Source organism: Schistocerca nitens, chromosome 3 (assembly GCF_023898315.1).
Source record: "Schistocerca nitens isolate TAMUIC-IGC-003100 chromosome 3, iqSchNite1.1, whole genome shotgun sequence".
NCBI lineage: Eukaryota > Metazoa > Arthropoda > Insecta > Orthoptera > Acrididae > Schistocerca > Schistocerca nitens.
The window spans coordinates 964763658-964786034 of record NC_064616.1 but is presented as its reverse complement, the minus strand read 5'-3'; positions in this window follow the sequence as shown (position 1 = coordinate 964786034).

The following is a 22377-nucleotide window of genomic DNA, read 5'->3' as shown; positions in this document are numbered from 1 at the left end:
ATAAATGCAAAGAAAAAGGTTTAACTCGACGATAAAATTTACTTATGGCTAAGAGCTTTTACCTTAACTACACTGCAGGTCTGAAATAAATAAAACTTACTTGCTTCATCGAAGATATCAAAAAGGAAGAAAAGTTAAGATTTAACGTTCTGCCGACGTCGAGGTCATTAGCGACAGTAGGAGATATCAAGGGATCGCACGCTGAAAGACGCGTAAGAAGCATATTCAGCCAAGTCAGAGAAAGCTTGCTGACATTTTGTCTTTAACTACACTTGATACAGAAATCATTGATAAAACTGAAACATGAAAAATTATAGCCAGTCTTGTTTCTGTGGACACGTTGCCTGGTATGTAACATATACTTCCATCTCCAGGATGACAGAAGACATTCGTTGGGCCCGTCATCCACGGCCTGAATTTCATTCACTCTGAAGGTGCTGCGAGTCCTCGCTAGTTTGTGAAACGAGCAGTCAAGATGATTCATCATTTTGTATGTTGTTCATGTAGATTTTTTAAGTAAGGATCTACACAAACACAGGAAGATTTTACGTGAAAAATTGTGACTGCTGTCCTCAACGGTGGGAAAGGCGGCGGGGGCGACGGCGGTGGGAGTATAGAATTCAGACGAAGTAAGAAAACCACATCAATTAGGAGGGCGGACTTGCTCTTCATACCTTGGGTCAGCGGGCGCAAGCATCTTCCATAAAACCACAGTTTCAGGCTCACTCAAGAACTATGTCTGCTTTCTTTAATAACTATATTTGCTCTGTTCGCGATTCGTGAAGTAAAACTTCGATACTCTGTCACCTTCGGATTTACTAAGGAACAGAAAACTTATGTGTCACAAACACAGTCTCGCAGGCAAATTAGGAAGCTCCAAATACAAGTTGGCAAATCAAATTAGCTGACTGTGCATTTAGTCAGTGTAAACGTGAGGATTTCTTCATCAACCGTAGTTTCACTCAATTGTAACTGCATTTATGAAAAGCTATGAAAGCAGTCTGTAAATGCAGTTAGATCCGAAAACAAACGTTGTGAACCAAATACAGATCAGTCAACACTAATGCTGAGATGCATCAAAAAGGAAAGTGAAATCTTAATGGATAATTAAAAAGGTAAAAACAGTTCATTTTTTGCTTCGCTGCGTAAAGTGTTACGGAAAACAATCGTCTCAGTGGGACTGGGTCTGTGCGGTCAGGTGGCTGACTGTGACTGGCTGTCCTGTCCGGCTGCGTGATATCCGTTCAGTTAGCAGTCGCGTCACGCATTTCATTTTGCTACTGCCGCGGCCCCAGCTGGCGCGCTGCCCGCTGCAGATGCGACTGCTATCTGTTGGTCTGCTCTGTAACTACCGCTGCGAACGTCGCGGTAAGAAAGGGACTGTTAGGTCCCGCGCACGTTAGAGCGCAGCGTGACGTGACGCAGTTCCTGCGCTTGGTGACCCTGCGGACCGCAGTCTCCTGTACGCAGTTTACTGCGAGGCTCACGGTGGTTCTGGCTGTTGGTAGTTCGAAATGGAGGGAAAGCTAACTGAAGCCGTACGTGTTCGCAAAGTTCTGTATGATACAAGCCATGAAGATTACTTGAAAACAAAGCTGAAAGCTGAGAAGTGTGAGGAAGTGGTCAAGGAAACGAACATACGAAATGGTCCCTGTCTGTCAATTTCACTCTTGATGAGACCATGCACTTCTTGGAATTGATCACGGTTTAATCTAAAATAGTTCGTGAATTTTTCATCATCAAATTCCTTAGTTAAAGCGAATTCCCCATGACTTAGTCTTTTTTTCATGTACGCACTTTTTTCTGCGTTTCAGCAAAGCGATGTAACACACCGTTTCGAACTCAAACTCAGAATCGGAATCCGATTCTGAACTTATATCTATTAACACAACAGAGCCAAAGTTCCTCAGCAAACTGCGTATTGAAACTGCGATCCAACTTGCGATGACTGTCGCCGTGACTCACGCTGCCGTGAGGAGTTTGGCGTGAGCCCCCCTGCGTCACCTCACGGGCCTGCGTCTCATCTTGCGGCCCGCCTTACAAGGCCGTTCTATCTTTATGGCAGGACATCATAAGGTACCTCACGCCCTGTATCTGAATATTTCAGAAGGAGTTGGTCTTTTTAGTTCGCGTAGCGCATTTAAGATACCACAATAGCTGAGAACTGCGACCAGTAAAACGTTGACTTTCGGAGGATGCAGAATTTTCTGCACGATCGGTACCGTACGTGTTTTACATTTAAAGACCGTTTTGTGAGCTAAAATTAAAATCAACTGCAGATTGCGCATTTTTATGCAGTCATTAGCTTCTGCTAAAACTCAAAAAGCACATGTAATCGACATGTGTCCTCATTCGCGCTGTGTCTGGTATTTGTAAGTCCGATATATAAACTGTCTCAGACATTTAGGACCCTAAGCTAAGTACTTTGAAACGGTTATTGGTGCGGAGAAAATGTTATTTTTTAATGGCTTAAACAACTTATATCACGTAGAATCAACTTAAGCTCATAGCGACTGCAGAACAGACATTAATATCGAAGCTGGATTATGTAACGAAACGTTGGATCGACATCCTTTAATGGAGAACAGATGCCAACAACAGTGGTAGCACATCTTCAATGTATACCACGTATAGTGTGCCATTCAGATGGGGTGACAACAAATATAGGAACAACACAGCACGTCTCGAATGAACACCACATAAAGTGCACCATTAAAATAGGGTGGCAACGTATAAGTTAATGTCCAGTTCTATAGTTTGGTAGATAACCGTTGCTGGTGGTCTGAAAGAGCGTATGGATTTTAATCACCCAAGATATGGCCGTTGTCCACTTTCATAGCCAAGTGGTCAATGTTGATGGCTGACATGACGAAGACCCTGGTTTGATTCCCGGTACTGCCAGGGAGTTTTCCTTAATGTGTAAGTAGGCTGTTTAGGTTTTTATATTGGTAACGCCACGTAGCACCCTGTATGAAAATCACTGGCTGCGCTGAGTGCAGTCTGTGGCTGGTTTGCATTGTTGTTGGCTATTGTAGTGTTGGGCAGCTGGATGTTAACAGCGCGTAGCGTTGCGCAGTTGGAGGTGAGCCGCCAGCAGTGGTGGATGTGGGGAGATAAATGGAGTTTTGAAATTTGTAAGACTGGATGTCATGAACTGCTATGTATATTATGATTTTTCAACACTGTTAAGGTAAATACATTGTTTGTTCTCTATTAAAATCTTTCATTTGCTAACTATGCCTATCAGTAGTTAGTGCCTTCCGTAGTTTGAATCTTTTATTTAGCTGGCAGTATTGGCGCTCGCTGTGTTGCAGTAGTTCGAGTAACGAAGATTTTGTGAGGTAAGTAATTTGTGAAAGGTATAGGTTAATGTTAGTCAGGGCCATTTTTTGTAGGGATTTTTGAAAGTCAGATTGCGTTGCGCTAAAAATATTGTGTGTCAGTTTAAGCACAGTCATGTATAATTGTTCAAAGGGGACGTTTCATATGTCGACCCTTAGCCGAGGATACCTCACTGGAATCTTCTGATTTTTTTTCTTGTAGTTTGTGTAATTAGTGTAGCTATTGTTTATTGCTAGCGCGTAATTGTAGAGAGAATCTCCTTTGTAGTTGCAGTCTTTCATTGTTGTACAGTAAAACAGTTGTGGCATGCATGTAGATTTGCACCAAGTATTTCGCAGCTGCGCTTGCAATTAACTAGATATTATTTTCAGTGCTATGTTAATGTGTTCTCTTACTTTTGCTCTTCAAATTGTGTTTTTCTGTGTTGTCGTGTGAAATATTGTGACAATAATGGTGTGTGAAAAACGTAATACTAGGCTCCAAAGTAAACTGAGACATGACAGTGAAGACGAAAGCAGTGTGTTAGCGCCACCGTGTAATGAATTAACTAATGTTCAAAGTAGTAATTTGGTAATTGTGCATATGGAAATGGAGCGGGCTGCAAATAATGGTGTAGGCAGTGAAACAATTAGTGAAAAGGGAAGCATTATCGATCGATCGGTCGGCAACAGCTCGCCTCAGGAATCCCAAAGGACAGGACACAATCCCGCCAATACTGTAGATTCAGGTTTTGCGTCCTCACCGTTTTCTCAAATAAGTCAACACACATTTTCTGCTTGTCAAAATGTGAATGTTGCCGGTGCAAATTCACTGCCGAAAAGCACTGAGGAACATGTTTCAGACACCAGTGCATTGATATTACAATTAATACAACAAATGGGACAAACACAGCAGAAGCTTCAAAAGTTAGACACAATGGAACAAAATCTTTAAAAGTTAGACACAATGGAACAACACCAGAGACAAACACACAGCAACAGTTAGACGCAATGGAACAAAGCCTTACACCACACTTGAACAAACACGTGAAGATTTAACTACTGAGTTACATAAAATAGAATCGAAATGTCAAAAAGTCTGTAATGACGTAAAAACACAAATTTGTGAGCATTTCCAACCTATTTTTTCGCGTCATGAAAATGCATTACAAAATCACGAAGCAGCCATAAAAGAACTGCAAACTATTGTTCATGAAACTCATGAGATCTTGCAAGCTAAAATTGACTCAGTTGCATCTACCGATTCGGTTATGCAACTTGTAAAAACTCAGGAAAACTTAAAGGACACAGTAGATACTCTGAAAATTGGCTCAGAGACACTGTAGGGAAGCAGCCTACCCACGCTGTAGTAAATTCACATCAGTTTCCATTGTGTGCCAGCCAGTCTGCTGTAACTAGCTCTGACGTCATAAATGTTGCGCAATATTTTAAAAATCAAGCAAATAACCTAAAACTTTTCTGGCATGTCAGAAGTAATACTAAATTAATGTGTGTTGAATATCAGTTCGATAACTTAAGCCATTTCCGAAATTTGGACGTTTTTCTGTAAAAATCATTGGCGCAACAGAAAAGAGCTAGAGACTTCAAAATTTATATTTAGATTCATCTTTCATAATGATTTAATAAAAACAGTACTTTGGATTTCACAAATTAAGATTTTAGTGGAAATTCATGATTTTGTGGTTTTCGTCTCAAAACTGAAGGAAGCAAGATAGATTAAGTAGGCTAATAAATAAGGCTAGGATGTTTAGATTTAAATAGGTTGGAGGTCCGCTATGACTATGAAGATGTGAAAAGTTTCTTTTGAATACCTATAAAATTATAGCGATAGCGGATCTCAAAAGGGACAGTTCAGAGCTCATCTGCTGCATGCAGTGCAATTAAATTAATTCTCTCGCCCAAAATACTTAACTTAGCCACGTCAAAATTTTATTATCAATACTTACCTGCGTGCTGAATTCACATTTAAATTAAGAGCTTCATCGGCCATCAGCAAAAGAAGCTATAATTTATTATGTAACTTGAAGTGGTGCGTTACTAGCCCAGCGGCTAGTCGGGAGAGCCGATTTGATCAGGCGTTCCCTTAGCTGTCCGCACCGCGGCTTTATATATAAGAACGTTGCGCGAGGAAGAAAGGCCCCAGTTCTCTCCAGACGCTGAATGACACGCCATCTGTGTCGGGAGTCGCGTCGCATCGGTATCACTGCGACAAACAGTCTCGGGTGCCGTATTAAGTTACTAGAGATACGCGTAACCATGAAATCATTTCAAGTGAAGTGTTAATTCTGGGAATGATTTTCATTATCTAGCTTCAGTTTGCGTATTGTCGTATTTTCACGTGCCGTCGCGGGACAGACATTCTACCAATTATTTAGCATGGCGTTTGATGAAACTAATCATCAAATTATGGCGAGCATTCATTTCAACATTTAATTCGGACATTTATAGTTGCATCAGCGCATTAGACTCTGAACTGCTCTGTTAGGTTGTAGGGATACTTGTGTTTTTTATCAGTGACTTTCAGAATATACTCAACTATTTTGGAATATCGTTTTTGATTATAAATCCCGGACAATCTCCTAATTCCTCAGAGCTATAAGCTGCAGCTATAATTGTATTCTCGGATGAAGTGGGCACTAGGAACTCTAATTAAAGGCTTCACGTTTTGTTAAATCACTTTCTGGGTGCCTAAAAAGTAAATAGAGAGCCAGTGTTGAGAACGGCGAAAGACAGTATTAACAACATTCTAAAAGCCAGCAACTGATTCAACATTCAAACATTTATACAGCAAACGATTAATTTTCAACTAACTCGCCGCCCCACAACACATGGAGGAAATTAGTTCATTATCAGAGAAAGTAGTTGAACTTTCGGATCAGCTAAATAATTTATCTACGAAGGTAGATGATAATCTGAATGACACAAAACCGGTAGTCTTTAATGACACAGAAGAGTGCGAACAAATTAGGAAATTCAAACAAAATCAGAATCAAATTAATACGCAACACCAAAGAGAAATCCGGGAAGTACAAGATCAGTTGACACAGGTAACACAGGAATTACATATTTTAGAAGCCTCTCGTTCAAAAAATGGCTCTGAGCACTATGGAACTTAACTACTGTGGTCATCAATTCCCTAGAACTTAGAACTACTTAAACCTAACTAACCTAAGGACATCACACACACCCATGCCCGAGGCAGGATTCGAACCTGCGACCGTAGCGGTCGCGCGGTACCAGACTGTAGCGCCTAGATCCGCTCGGCCACTCCGGCCGGCAGAAGAAGCCACTCGTGCTCCAATACGGGAAGAGGGACATAGAAATACGGAACAGCCACAAAATAATAATACAGCGCATTTCGGAAATTATGAAAGAAATTGGCAAGGTACACTTAATTTTGAGATGGAACCGCCGAAACGACGTAACAATGACCGGCATGCGACTCGCCGACACGATGATTTTGACTATAAGCTGTTCATTACTACATGTAAATTCAAAACATTTAAGAATTCTGGCAATGACATTCATCCACAAGCGTGGCTCTATCAATTCTCTCATTGTTTTCCTCCCAACTGGTCATTAGAGCACAAATTAGAATTTATGTGTGGCTATTTAGAGAATGAACCAGCTGTAAGAATGCGATCGGTCATTCACGATTGCTACAGTGAAGGAGAATTTTATCATGCCTTCCTCTCAGCATATTGGTCTCAAGCTACACAAGACCGAGTAAAACATAGCATCATAATGATGAAACATTTCGAACAATCTGAATTTTCCAGTCTTGTGAAATATTTTGAAGACATGTTGCACAAGAATGAGTACCTGTCAAACCCATATAGCCCCTCAGAACTCATCCACATTTGCTTAATCAAACTACCTGAACATTTACGACATATTATTTTGGCAGGACGTTGCAAAGATGACATTGAAGTTTTTCAGGGACTCTTACAAGAATTAGAAATTGACACTGACAATCGCGGAACGCGAAAACAGGAACACAACAATTACAGGTCACATCCGTCGCAATTCCGCGATGAAATAAATATTAGCTGGACACGACAAGGTTATTCTCACAACACAAATCGTGACCAAAACAGACACCACCCGTATGACAACCGTTGGCAGAGTAGTAATAATTACAGGGAAAGATCACCTCTCCGCAGTAGTGACTATCACAGAGACAATCAGAGAAACAGACAATTTGGGAACCAAAATAATTATTATCAAGGGCGACACAATAACTTTAGACGCAACGGTCCAGCGCGCAGTTACGATTCAGGGAGAAATTCTCCACCACGTGACCGACAAGAAAGAAACTATGGAATCTACCGACATGACGACAGACGATATGATCGTAACGACAGAGCTGAATTGCATCAGAACTGGAGGGATTCAAACAGAGCAGGGCCCTCTCGACAAGGTGAATTTGTAGAAGTTAGGTCCCCAAATCCCAATAACGACGCGCGCCAACAAAGACACAATTGGCAATGACTCATACCGCTGTCAGCCACAAAACGTACTTATGAAACTGACGACACAGCTGCCGTAGCTAGTAATTACGTAAAAATGGGAGACATTAGGGACATCTTACTCCAGGAGCACGACGTAAAACATAACAACGTTGCATATCCTGTGATTCACATTACAGTAAATGACGTAACATTTACGGCAGTACTTGACTCTGGCAGTCCCATTTCAGTAATTAGTGAAACAGCCTTTAGCAAATGCAACAAATCGAACGATTGTCCCACACTTCCGTTACGTAAGATTAAATTACAAGGTGCAATCTTTGGAAAAAGTGTAGATGTACGCCAACAATCCAACTTAGAGTTCTTTTGTCAAAGCCACAGCTTCTCTATGAACTTTCTTATTGTTCCATTATCGTCGACGGAAATTATATTGGGAGTAGACTTTTTGAATGAATACAAAGCAATCTTAAACTTTCACGATGCTGAAATAAGTTTAGAGAAAGAAGGTAAGTCAATTACTTTGAAATTTGAAGATTGGCTCTCAAACCAAGATGAGGAAAAAAATCGTCTTTACCTTCTGTTAGACAACAGTTCGGAATTTTCGACGAAACTTGACACTAACAATCACTCTGCAAGTACTGACAGGGATGATATCGACGATAAGTTAATTCAGAAAAAATTCAAACAATTGAGAACTGTAATGACATTGATAGGCAGGACCTTTTTGAGATTTTACAAGCACATTCCACAGTTTTTACTGACAAAACAGGAACAATCAGGGGATTTCAATACCAATTTCGTGTTCGTGAGCATACTAAATTTTGTGTTAGACTATACGTAATTCCAGAACTTAGCTTTCGGAGGACAATAACTACGACCCTTCCACAGAGATTATCTTACAGCAAGACGCATGTTTAGCGCTACAGGACACGTATTTGAGTGATTAATTTTGTACTTAAATCATTTATTTTTAAAGATATTTGAAGTACAATGATACAAAGGTTTTCAGTCATACATTTCATTCCATTGCTGTAATCTGTAACACCTGAGAGTATAATTACATTAATCCTCAGGGGGGTACACGCTTACTTTGTGTACCATGTGTTTGGCAAGCACAAGGAGCCCTAGCTAATATGGTATTTCTTATACAACTTTACATATCGGTACCATATTTCTCTAACACATAAATTACACAGCTATCTGATCATTTAACTGAGAGAGACAAACATTTTTTTTTACTACATCAGTGACATATGTTTACGCAATTACACAGTTGGATAACTTCACACTTATGAAACTGTATTTTGTATGTACTTTGTGAACTCTTCACATTTTTTCAGAGCCATTGTGATACTATGAGAGCTTTGAATGTCGTATTTGGTATGATATCATGATTTTTAAAGTACGTTTGAGGTAGGTTACACTATTGAAATGGGCAGAGAATTTTCTTTAGGTTTTGGAATTATTGCAGAAAGCTACGACATTTTTGAGATTTGACTGAGGTGTTATGATGTTATTATTACGACGACGATGTGTATTATGCTGCTGAGGTATGTTTATGATTAATAAGCTGATGCTATATGAGTTATTTGATTATACTACGTATCTGTTATGATGTAATATTGAAGAAGTGTCAACGAATATGTATATGTGTAAAAAGGTAAGGAATAATGAGTAGTGGTTAGGGACTCTGGTTTGTGAAAAAGGTTGTCGGAAACCAAGAATCGTACTTTAAGAGTTATGAAATGTATGTAAATGCGTGAATGTATTACAATGCCGACGAAAATTTTTTGGACACTGTTATATCAATAGGATTTTGTTTCTACACATTTGTAACGCAAATTCTCAACCTGTGGAAATTTCTTATATGAGACTGCCACTGTAGCAGAAACTGATGTCGTAAATATTTCAGTAAGAAAGGTAAGTGACCTTGATGTAATGCGTTTTGGGCGCCCAGCTGAGAGGTAGGTGTCTGACAAAAGAAAGCCATTAGGTGGAGAAAAAAAGAGGCCATTATCCTCGCCATTGACATTCCATTAGAGAAAGCATCGCAAATACGACCCGCTCATTACTTGGAAAGATACTTACATCTGCACACCTGATTATGACAAGCGTCTTTCTACGAGAGTTGAGAGAATTTCTACTAACTTATGAAATGTCACATGACTATTGAATGATATTTTTATGCTTTGCTTTTCATAGTTGCTTATTTCATTTGATACCTAGTTTCCAGCTGTGTTGCAGCATTGGTTTTATAAAATAAAATAAAATGCATTTGCTAATGTGAACACTTTCTGTCAACAGATCTATTAAATAATAATTTTGTGATCCACATTCTTCAAAAAAGGAGCACTTGGAAAGGAAAGAACAATAAGAAGGGACTAGTAACAGTAACTGCATACATAATTTTCTTTTCAAGTACATGGTAATATTTTTTTTACAATAAGTTGTTGTTGTGCACCACTTTAATTACATAGACACTAAGACGTGACATAGGTATTACACATGGCCATTTTTACTGTAATATTTTTTCTGCTTGAGCTTTGTCATGTTTAGATATAAGTTAATGCATTTGCTGCTGCTGTTTACCAGGCATAGTGCTACTGAATTTCATTTTGTATTACTCTGTCAAGCCAGTTTTACTACTGATTTATTTTTATTGTTTGCTGCCTTATATTAGTTGTAATACTGCTATTGCTCTGCTAATTTATTTTAGTGCTGCTTGCTTTGCAAATCTGCATTTTTTGTCATTGCTGTTTGTGTTAATTGTTTTGTGCTGCTGCATTGCCTCGTCCCTTAGTTTAGCATCTGAGCTCAGTAGATTTAAGTTAGCTTTAGATGGGGTAGGCTATATAAGAGAACAAGTTGTGATGAATTGGAAGAAATGCATTGAGAAGCTATAAGAAAATGGTTTGGCCAAAAAAGTAGTGTACAGTGGAGAAAAACTATTTTTGAAAGAGGATGTGAACAGAATACAGAAAGCATGCTTGGATAGGATTTTTTTTTGTGGAAACAAATGCTGAAATAAGACGAAAGATCTATGGAATGAAGTTTTGGGTTGGACTGCAGTCCCAAATGTTACACTGAAAACAAACCCTGTCCTTTCCTCCTGTGTTATTCTGCTATGTGTTTGTGTACTCTTGTTTATTTGTGTTTTTCCTGTCTTTATGTGTTTAGCTAATAAGATTTACGTTGCAGAACTTTTCTGATGATATGTTATTTACTTTGTAAAGATGTTTAGACATTATTTAATCTGTTTTGTTTTAATGCTCATGTGTGAAGTTGATGTTTCGAAAGTTATTCTGATCTTTTATGTATGTACTCATGTCATAATTCCTGTAAGACTGATGTATATGTTATTTCGATTCTTTTGTAAAGCCTGAACTACAAATGTTATCTGTATTGTTATGTTCTTTAATTATGTATTTTGTACCTTTGTAATTGTATTCTTATGTTATAAAATTGTAATTGACACCAGTTCATCATATTATTAACTTGTAAGTTCCATTTCACTGCACACGTTTCTGTTGGTCATAGTATATGGACAATATGTGAGAAGTAGGGACTGTTAGTGTTTGCACGTGTGTTAATAATTCAGAAAGGGACTGGATAACAGCATTGCTGGTTCCAAGGACAATTCCAAAAACTTTGTGAGTGCACAAGTGGTGGTTATGGACTTGCTATATTATCCGCAAGACTCTTCAATGGTGATTGTGCACCTGCACAGTCACAACAGATGGCTGCTGGCCATCTCTACAAGGACTACAGTCGGTCTGCATCTTTGATGACCCATCAGTACCATTATTTCTACAAAGACTGCAGTGGGTCTGCACCTCTGGTGGCCCACCAATACCATACTCTCTACCAAGACTATAGTGGGTCTGCTCTGTGATGACCTACCTACCAATATTCTTCAAAACTTCGAATGACTCTGCTGTGGGCTTCCTCTGTTGTGGCCCGTTGCCTGTCTGCATGTCGAGAGTTAGCACTGTCTTTCCGTTGGAAGGACAACACTACTTCTTCAAGACTGCATGGAAATCCACTACTTCCGTGTGCATTTTCTTTTACTGCTCAGACGTTGAGAAAAACACTGCAATTTTACTGTGATGAATGATCAGGACTGTCTTTATGGACTGTGAGAAAATTTTAGCTTATGACCAACATTGTATTAATAAGTGTGTGCATTTGATATCTTTCTTACTGTAATTATGAAAAAAAATTTCAAATCTGTATTGGCCAATGTCCAAAACAATTTGTAAAATTTTTGTGGGGAGCATGGGGGCTATGTAAGTAGGCTGTTTAGGTTTTTATATTGGTAACAGCACGTAGCGCTCTGTATGAAAATCACTGGCTGCGCTGTGTGCAGTCTGTGGCTGGTTTGCATTGTTGTTGGCTATTGTAGTGTTGGGCAGCTGGATGTTAACAGCGCGTAGCGTTGCGCAGTTGGAGGTGAGCCGCCAGCAGTGGTGGATGTGGGGAGAGAAATGGAGTTTTGAAAATTGTAAGACTGGATGTCATGAACTGCTATGTATATTACGATTTTTCAACACTGTTAAGGTAAATACATTGTTTGTTCTCTATTAAAATCTTTCATTTGCTAACTATGCCTATCAGTAGTTAGTGCCTTCCGTAGTTTGAATCTTTTATTTAGCTGGCAGTAGTAGCGCTCGCTCTATTGCAGTAGCTCGAGTAACGAAGATTTTGTGAGGTAAGTGATTTGTGAAAGGTATAGGTTAATGTTAGTCAGGGCCATTCTTTTGTAGGGATTTTTGAAAGTCAGATTGCGTTGCGCTAAAAATATTGTGTGTCAGTTTAAGCACAGTCATGTATAATTGTTCAAAGGGGACGTTTCAAATGGAAGGACTAGAACGGGGCTCACTCAGCCTTGTGATGCCAATTGCGGAGCTACTTGACAGAATAGTAGAGGCCAGAAGTCTACAAATCCGAGACAACGGCCAGGGTAGTGGTGCGCTGACCACAAGCTCCTCAGTACCATCGGCTGACGAATGAGATGGCGGTCAGTCGGGCCTGAATAGCCCTTCCGTGGTCAGATATGAAGAAGTTATTATATTAAGATATGGCACTGGCTGCAACTGAAAACACAATCAAGCTTTAAAAAAGTGGACAACATAGAAAGTACAGGCAGTGCAGGACGGTGCTGGATAGTTCATCGATGGAACTGAACTCTGGGTGCAATTTATATAGGCCTCATTGTTAACGCACCCTTTTTACGATACGGGTGTATAATTGCTACTTCATCAGTTACGACCGGGCGAGATGGCGCAGTGGTTAGCACACTGGACTCGCATTCGGGACCACGACGATTCATTCCCGCGTCCGGGCATCCTGATTGAGGTTTTCCAAGGGCACAGCTGACTTCCTTCCCTAATTCAGTGAGACCAATGACCTCGCTGTTTGCTCTCTTCCACCAAATCAACCAACCAGTTACGTCCGCACTGCAGCCTACGAAGTGTGAATTTCGGGACTGAGTTTTCGGATTCTTACTGACTAATTTTCGATCCCGCGATTCAAAATCATAATCCCAAATTCAGATATATGCAAGCAGTTCTTTGTCGAGAACCCTGCATAGTTCTCTTTGATTCAGGTGACGCACATTCTGGTACTTTGCTACCCACGATGATAAATTTCTTGCAGTTGGGAAGACGTCTTTTCCGAAACTTTTCATTATAAGTTCGTTCTGTTTTCTGGGCTTTACATACTGCTGCGCCATAAATTAAGTAATTACATGTCTGCAATTCTTGTAAAAAGTAATGATCCATCTTCGACAGGCAATAACGTACTGTGCGAAGTGAAAACAGCACAGAAGACATTGCACTGTTTGTCGAGGTAGCTCCACCGACGTCGATGCAGTAGACAGTTATGTATTATGAAACATAAGTATTTTATAAAAACGAGCTTTATGTGATGCTGAAACTTGATAGGCATAGAGGACGGACAAGAAGGAAAGAGAAATTTTAGAATTGTTGTACCACAGAGTATGCTGAAGGCTATGTGGGTATATAGGATAACTAATAGAGAGGCACTGAGTCGAATGGGGGAAAAAAGAAATGTATTGGCACAACATGACTGAAAGAAAGGATAGGTTGATAGGATCCATGCTGAGTTGGAAGAAACAGTCAGTTTCCTTGTGTTGGAAAATATGGTGGGTAAAAGTTGCAAAGGGACACCAAGGCTTGACTGCATTAAGTAGGCTCAAGTGCATTTAGTTAGCAATAGTTACAATAGTTACAAAAAGTTTGAGAGGCCTGTACGGTGTGGTCTAGCGTAGAGAACTGCATCAAACCAATCTTCAGACTGAACACTAGAACCACCGTCCGAAACATTCATATCGGACCATTAGTTTTCTTATTTTGAAGTATTCAGTTTAGGCTCCTGCACCGTATGTATAATTTAGACCTTAAATGTTTGGAACAGTCTCTAGAAACTGAGACACGTATAATAGCGGTAGCTAATGACCTAAACCTGAGAACTTCTACAGAAATAAATACCCACCTACGCATCTTTCATTTCTTATATTTGCAAAAAGTTTTGTTAAAAAAGGTAGATTCCTTTCACCAGCATTTTCTATGTTACTTCGAAGGGTTCCGTTCAAATAACAATTAAAATGATAAAATTCATTTTCTTGGCCATTTCCTTTTCCTTTTTGTATGGTACTCCTTCCTCCCCTAATTCGACCACTGAGCTTAAAACACATTGTTACATGTAACCCTTCAGCGCACGTGTCTGGTAGTCGACAGATTATAAAAGGAGCGTTGCGCCCTTAAACATTTCAGTATCCTTCGGCATTCATCTTCTCACAGAACGTGTAATTTTAAATTGTGTTTAACGACAGAGGCTTTCAATAACAGAAGCAAGAACTTTAGTCGATAAATCTGAAATGAAAACTTCACGCAACATGAGCATACATTTTGTGCAGAAACTGATAATCAAAGCGTTTATGTTAACTGTTCACAGCGTGGGATTTTTGCAATGTTATACGAGTACAGAGCGCCGTTTCATTTCCATTGGCTGGACGCTTCCGTTTTGATATCATCAAGTAGTGCAGTGTACTGAGGACAGCAGAATATTTGCGGAAGTGTTGATGCGCAACGTAAATGACAGAGAAATGAATTTGAGTCAGGTACCAACTTCAAATTATTACCGAACATAAAAGAAGGATATAAAAATAGTTTTTAAATCTCTCTCTCATTCACTGCATCTCTGCATATATTTATATACTACTGGACATTAAAATTGCTACACCACGAAGATGACGTGCTGCAGACGCGAAATTTAACCGACAAGAAGAAGATGCTGTGATATGCAAATGATTAGCTTTTCAGAGCATTCACACAAGGTTGGCGCCGGTGGCGACATCTAAAACGTGCTGACATGAGGAAAGTTTCCAACAAATTTCTCATACTCAAACAGCAGTTGACCGGCGTTGCCTGATGAAACGTTGTTGTGATGACTCGTGTAAGGAGGAGAAATGTGTACCATCACGTTTCCGACTTTGATAAAGGTCGGATTGTAGCCTATCGCGATTGTGGTTTATCGTATCGCGACATTGCTGCTCGCATTGGTCGAGATCCAATGACTGTTAGCAGAATATGGAATCGGTGGGTTCAGGAGGGTAATACGGAACGCCGTGCTGGATCCCAACGGCCTGTTATTACTAGCAGTCGAGATGACTGGCATCTTATCCGCATGGCTGTAACGGATCGTGCAGCCACGTCTCGATCCCTGGGTCAACAGATGGGGACGTTTGCAAGACAACAACCATCTGCACGAACAGTTTGACGACGTTTGTAGCAGCATGGACTATCAGCTCGGAGACCATGGCTGCGGTTACCCTTGACGCTGCATCACAGACAGGAGCGCCTGCGATGGTGTACTCAACGACGAACCTGGGTGCACGAATGGCACAACGTCATTTTGTCGGATGAATCAAGGTTCTGTTTACAGCATCAGGATGGTCACATCCGTGATTGGCGACATCGCGGTGAACGCACACTGGAAGCGTGTATTCGTCATCGCCATACTAGCGTATCACCCGGCGTGATGGTATGGGATGCCATTGGTTACACGTCTTGGTCACCTCTTGTTCCCATTGACGGCACTCTGAACAGTGGACGTTACGTTACAGATGTGTTATGACCCGTGGCTCTACCCTTCAAAAAATGTACAAATGTGTGTGAAATCTTGTGGGACTTAGCTGCCAAGGTCATCAGTCCCTAAGCTTACACACTACTTAACCTAAATTATCCTAAGGACAAACACACACACCCATGCCCGAGGGAGGATTCGAACCTCCGCCGGGACCTCTACCCTTTATTCGATCCCTTCGAAACCCTACATTTCAGCAGGATAATGCACAACCGCATGTTGCGGGTCCTGTACGGGCCTTTCTGGATACAGGAAATGTTCGATTGCTACCCTGGCCAGCACATTCTCCAGATCTCTCACCAACTGAAAATGTCTGGTCAATGGTAGCCGAGTAACTGGCTCGTCACAATACGCCACTCACTACTCTTGATGAACTGTGGTATCGGGTTGAAGCTGCATGGGCAGTTGTACCCGTACACGGCATCCAAGCTCTGTCTGTCTCAATGCCCAGGCGAATCAAGGCCGTTATTACGGCCAGAGGTGGTTGTTCTGGGTACTGATTTCTGAGGATCTATGCACCCAAATTGCGTGAAATGTAATCACAAGTCAGTTATAGTATAATACATTTGTCCAATAAATACCCGTTTATCATGTGCATTTCTTCTTGGTGTAGCAATTTGAATGACCAGTTTTGTACTTTTTGTTGGTTATTTTACACGGACCAGTCACATTAATGTGACCAACGCCTATCTTCGACGTCAACGTGCAACAACCACTCACAGACAGCAGGTGGCAGCACTAGCAGTGGGGGATACAAAAAGTGTGTCGGAGGGACACGGGAAATAATGTAGCCGTTATCGTAATGCGGAAATGAAGCAATTTAACTGACGTCCAAAAGGGCACGAACATTGGCTTTAGAGCCAAGATGGAAGCATTTCCGAAAGGGCTAAACTACTCAACTGCGTCGCCGTGGTTAAAGTATACCATGCATGCAAAATGACGCTATCCAGAACGGGTGCCGAGGCATCTGTGGTGCAGCACGAGCCATGGATGACAGGGGTGTACGACGCCTGCGGAGATACGTACGGTGTGAATAGACGTGCAGCTGTTGAGCAACTGATCGACTGGACGAACCGAGGCGCGAAGAACAATGGATCCTCAACCACCGTTCAGCGGCCGGCCGGAGTGGCCGTGCGGTTCTAGGCGCTACAGTCTGGAACCGAGCGACCGCTACGGTCGCAGGTTCGAATCCTGCCTCGGGCGTGGATGTGAGTGATGTCCTTAGCTTAGTTAGGCTTAATTAGTTCTAAGTTCTAGGCGACTGATGACCTCAGAAGTTAAGTCGCATAGTGCTCAGAGCCATTTGAACCATCTGAACCACCGTTCAGCGAAATCGCGCTGGCAGTTTTTCATCGACAACCGTGGCTGGAATTTGCACACCAGCACCGCAACTGGACATCCACGAGAAGCGACAGGTGACCTTTTCAGATGAAGCACGTTTTATGCCCCATCGGACAGACGGCCGTTACAGTTTACAGCGTAAAACGTCTGAAAGCCAACACCCTGCAACACTTATGGTCTGAGGAATATTTTCGTAACATTCCCTGGGTGATTTTGTCGCTCTGGAAGACACAATGGACCAACACAGGTATGCATCTATCCCTGGGAGCCATGTCCACCGCCTTTTTGTCCGCAGCTCGTAGTCGTGCGGTAGCGTTCTCGCTTCCCACGCCCGGGTTCCCGGGTTCGATTCCCGGCGGGGTCAGGGATTTTCTCTGCCTCGTGATGACTGGGTGTTGTGTGATGTCCTTAGGTTAGTTAGGTTTAAGTAGTTCTAAGTTCTAGGGGACTGATGACCATAGATGTTAAGTCCCATAGTGCTCAGAGCCATGTCCACCCCTGCATGTAGTTTGTTTTTCCTCGGGACGATAGCACCTACCAGCAGAACAATGCAATGTGTCACACATCGCGCAGTATACATGTGTGGTTCAACGAGCACGAGGATGAGCTAACTGTACTCCCATGGCCACCAATCTGCCCAGATTTAAACCCAACCGAGAATCTATGGGACCACTTAGATTGGACTGTTCGCGGCGCGGATCCTTAGCAGACAAACCTAGCGCAGCTGGCCAAGGCAGTGGAGTTGGCATCCCTCCACACCCCTGTCGGTACCTTCCAGATCCTCATTGATTCTTCTCCTGTACGTCTTCGCTGCGGTCCACGCTGCATAGCCGTGGTTGTTCAGGCTTTTGAAAGTTGGTCACATTAATGCAAATGGACATTGTATTATCCCTGCATGTCTATGGTAGTTTTTTTATAGTAGTGAATAGGTAATTCTCTGGATTTGTTTTTGTCATCAGTGTATATACTTTTAGGTTATAAACCTTTTTTCCTATTTTTATGCAACATCTTCCCAAGTTTTCCAATAAAACTTGCAAGTAGGCTGTTTAGGTTTTTATGTTGGTATCGCCACGTAGCGCTCTGTATGAAAATCGCTGACTGTGCTGCGTGCATTATTGGAATTTTTGCTATTGTAGTGCCGGCCGGTGTGGCCGTGCGGTTAAAGGCGCTTCAGTCTGGAACCGCGTGACCGCTACGGTCACAGGTTCGAATCCTGCCTCGGGCATGGATGTGTGTGATGTCCTTAGGATAGTTAGATTTAAGTAGTTCTAAGTTCTAGGGGACTGATGACCACAGAAGTTAAGTCCCATAGTGCTCAGAGCCATTTGAACCATTTTTTTGCTATTGTAGTGTTGGGAAGGTGGATGTGAACAGTACGTAGCGTTGCGCAGTTGGAGGTGAGCCGCCAGCAGTGGTGGATGTGGGGAGAGAGATGGCAGAATTTTGAAAGCGGACGATCTGGACGTGTGTCCATCAGAAAGAGTAAATTTGTAATATTGGATATAATGAACTGATATATATATATATATATATATATATATATATATATATATGATGACTTTTGAACATTATTAATGTAAATACATTGTTCATTCTCTATCAAAATCTTTCATTTGCTAACTATGCCTATCAGTAGTTAGTGCCTTCAGTAGTTAGAATCTTTTATTTAGCTGGCAGCATTGGCGCTCGCTGTATTGCAGTAGTTCGAGTAACGAAGATTTTTGTGAGGTAAGTGATTCGTGAAAGGTATAGGTTATTGCTAGTCAGGGCCATTCTTTTCTAGGGATTGTTGAAAGTCAGATTGCGTTGCGATAAAAATATTGTGTGTCAGTTTAGTGTTGATCAGAATAAGTAAAGAGAGAAATGTCTCAGTACGTTCAGTTCTGCTCATCTGTTTGAAAATCAAATAACGTAAGAGGTTTATCAGTACAGTAATTCATTAAGTTTTCTAAGGGGTCGTTTCATAAACTTATCTACAGCCTAATTAGGCCTAACGGAGAGGTAGACTCGGGGCTGAGTGAAAAAGAGACTTCACAGGGTTGTGTTTGTAAAATATGAGCGTTTTTTATAACTTTAATCCTTTGTCCAGAATTAAACTATTTAACCCCTTCTTAAAATGTAAACAAAAGGACACGACATATTTTAATTTCTAATTACTTTTTGCCTCCATAGCCGAGTCTGATATCGCACACTTTTTGCGATTGTGTTCAGCAAGAAGGTATTTGGTTCGAATCCTGATGGTAAAAGATATTTTCATCCTTTGTACTTCGCCGACAAGACATGGAAGGAACATTAGAGTTTAAGGTCCCGTCGACAGCGCGGTTATTTAAGACGGGGCACAAGCTCGGATTACGAAAATATGGGAAAGGAAATCGACGGTGCCCTTTTCAATGGAACATTGCAGACCTAATCACAGGGTTTCATGGAGTGGAAGGTATGTGAGCCGTCTGTCATAGGGGGGACGTTTATCTCGGCGTTGATATGCAGGGGGAGTAAGCTATGTGCCCGTAACAGTTTTCGTCTTCTTCCTTCCTTCTCTCTCTCTCTCTCTCCTTCTTTCTCTCTCTCTCTCTCTCTCTCTCTCTCTCTCTCCCTGTATATCTGTCTATCCATCTATCTATCTATTTATCTATCTATCTGTCTTCCTCATCATCATCAATTATACATTACGTCACTAAAAAGCTCTAAAGCACACATCAGCACCTACATTCGACATATAGATTGACAACCCTCACCCTTTGCGAAGGAAAGGTGCAGTTGTGAAAAAAAAGAGCTTCTTTCCCAACAGGCGGTTTAACCTTCCCCTCGACATCTCCCAGCCAGCAATATCACACGACCCCCAGTTTTCGTTATTCAGAAGCGCTGATGGGTTGTAAAAGATTATGCGTTTGTGCCTGATCCTCGACAGAAAAGAAGGACGTCTCATAATTCGTGATAATCTACTTCATGAACTCCGAGAACCGGTTTTCTGTGTGGAGTGTGTAAATATTATCTCGCACGCTGTCGTCGAGACAGTAAAACAAGAAACAATACGTGAAAACAGCTCACGTAGAGACACAATAATCAGTGATTTTGCCCACCCGAATACAACTGGAAGAACACTCAATATCTTCAGCCTCTCCAAAAAATTGGACACCCATAACACTTCATAAACGATTCAAGTTAATGAAAAAATGTTTTCTGGGAGGAGCGAGTTTTTTTCTGTGTGGTTAATTTATGGCCGTAACTGTTTTTGTACGACGATATTGAAGCACATATGTTATTTTGCATAGAACTATCTACATTTTAACAGCATTCGACAGCTCATGAGGCCGGCCGCGGTGGTCTAGCGGTTCTGGGCGCTCAGTCCGGACCGCGTGACGGCTACGGTCGCAGGTTCGAATCCTGCCTCGGGCATGGATGTGTGTGATGTCCTTAGGTTAGATAGGTTTAAGTAGTTCTAAGTTCTAGGGGACTGATGACCTCAGATGTTAAGTCCCATAGTGCTCAGAGCCATTTGAACCATTTGACGAAAAAAAAATGGCTTTGAGCACAATGGGACTTAACATCTATGGTCATCAGTCCCCTAGAACTTAGAACTACTTAAACCTAACTAACCTAAGGACACCACACACATCCATGCCCGAGGCAGGATTCGAACCTGCGACCGTAGCAGTCGTGCGGCTCCAGACTGAGCGCCTAGAACCGCTAGACCACCGCGGCCGGCGAACCATTTGACAGCTCATGAAGAAAGGAATACAGTGAAATGACACTATATAGTGTTATCCGCCGCGCACTTCACTGAAAGGGTGGGACATGTACTGCCGGCTCATCGACTGTTACCCGACATTTACGTGTCAGTGCAGGTGAATCTGTGATGTTCTGGCGGATTTTGCGTTCGTATTTCCCAGATTCTTTGTCGCTTTTCACTACGCGCATTGACAACCTCAACACATCACAATGAAAAGTGTATGTTGCATGTTAAGTTATTTTAGCCAAACATAGATTTAAATAGAAGTGTGTTAAGCGTCTTAGACTTGCAGTACGACCGTGCCACACTATTAGGAACACCAAACGTATGAGAGGGTCCACGGCTGCGGCTTAGCAATATTGCGTGCAAGTCTTGATACGAGTAATTAGGACAGCACCTGTCCGACGATAACGTCACGGCGCAGTGAAGTTGCTATGTCAGGAAAGTCTCGCCTCTCTCGGAGAGCCGCAGATACGCTATGTTTTATCTCGAGTTTCTCAGTTCGAAGTACACGTTACTTCGAAAGCTGACTCGACACTTAGCCACCCGGAATAATTTGGGTATCAAATCTGCCTCATTTCTACAACTATGGGAAGCTGCGTTATGGAAGAAAACGAGTGGAGATTTCTACACTGAACCTTATCATTATGCAAGCAGCCTGCTTGAAGATACGTAAGTATGAACAGATAAACACATTGCTGCTTCCAGTCATACAAGGAACTGTTCGAGGAGCAGTGTTTCGAAAGAACCATGCATATAAATGAAAACAGAGCTTAGACCTGAACGCCAGATAAAGCTGGAGGGCCGGCCGGAGTGGCCGAGCGGTTCTAGGCGCTACAGCCTGGAACCGCGCTGCCGCTACGCTCGCAGGTTCGAATCCTGCCTCGGGTATGGATGTGTGTGATGTCCTTAGGTTAGTTAGGTTTAAATAGTTCTAAGTTCTAGGGGACTGATGACCTCAGAAGTTAAGTCCCATAGTGCTCAGAGCCAAAGGTGGATGTTTCAATTTAATTTACAAACGGCGAAAAAAAAAAGAAAAGAAAAAGCACATCCTATGTAGGGACGTCAAACAAAAAGAGGTTATTTAATTAGAATACGCTACAGAAATGAACAAATTAAATCTTAGGCAACGACTTCTTAGCCAAGGAAGGATTTAATACTCGTCTTCCGTTATATTCACGACCTACCGGACTTGTGTAGATGAAAGGACATAGGCCCAACAAAAGCATTTATATTGGTTATAAGTGCAAAGGATAATAATTAGATATATTAACACACAATGATAGTGGTAAGTTACTATGTATAAATTAATCTGGAATTCATTATTGTA